Source organism: Bison bison, unplaced genomic scaffold (assembly GCF_000754665.1).
Source record: "Bison bison bison isolate TAMUID 2011002044 unplaced genomic scaffold, Bison_UMD1.0 scf7180017864527, whole genome shotgun sequence".
Classification (NCBI taxonomy): Eukaryota; Metazoa; Chordata; class Mammalia; order Artiodactyla; family Bovidae; genus Bison; species Bison bison.
In genome coordinates this window covers 12,436,083-12,437,062 of record NW_011495078.1, presented here as the reverse complement: position 1 = coordinate 12,437,062, position 980 = coordinate 12,436,083, and positions in this window count along the sequence as shown.

Genomic DNA, 980 nt, shown 5'->3' with positions numbered 1-980 from the left:
AAGCAGCTTGCACCTTACTTTGCTCATCCTTCAGATAAATTTTCTTTGGTCTCTAGAGACTAATGGGATATCCTTGGACTTCCGTTGTCTATCTGGGCTAGTGCCACATGTTTAAGGCTTTTTTAAATTTCACCCAATCTAACCTGAATTTCTCTTTTTTTTAACCACCTTATTGGCTCCTGACCGCCAAAATGTGGAGCTGTGGATAAAGTTTCAAGAGACAGTATTTGAAATGTATCTGCAAGTTCATTTATCAGGTAGCGGTAAGGCACACTTGGTTCTGTAGAAGACTGTTGTTCGAGTGTGTTGAGATGCGATTTGAGACACGTCAAGGGAAGGGCAGAAACTTTCCAGTTTCTGTTTAGTGCATTATCAGATCCTATCCTCAGACTTGATTACATATGGAATTTTTTGTCACCACGTGATTGAAGATTTTTATAAGATTCAGTGAAGGAAAAGAAAAAGATTCAATGAGGGATGTTCAGCCAGATATTCTTACAGAGCAAACATTTATTTTTACATAGCTAATGAAATCCTTTTCAGGACTCACGAGATTTTATAGTTGTTTTTAAAATCACAGCATCATTCCTACTTTAAATAGAGGATCTGCTGGTTACACTTAGTGGTTTTATGATCTGTGAGGTCAATACTTTGAAAGTTCAGTGCTGTGTGAAAAGCATTTTAAACTGTGATTAACTTTGCCCTAGTGACTGTCGATTCATTTATTATACACGTAATACATACTCAGGGTAAAAAATTCAAATTGCAAATAGTTTTTTATCCCATTCCCCAAAAGTAACCACTTTTAAGTGGTTATGCATCTTCCTTGCAAAATATTACATGTATATATATATACACATTTATTTTTACACGAATGGGTTTATAATATGCATCCTGTTGCCCAACTTGGAATTTTTTATTCAGTGTATTTCACATTGCCCTATTAGAGGGTTTTGTTTTGCTTTTTAAAGCAGCTATGG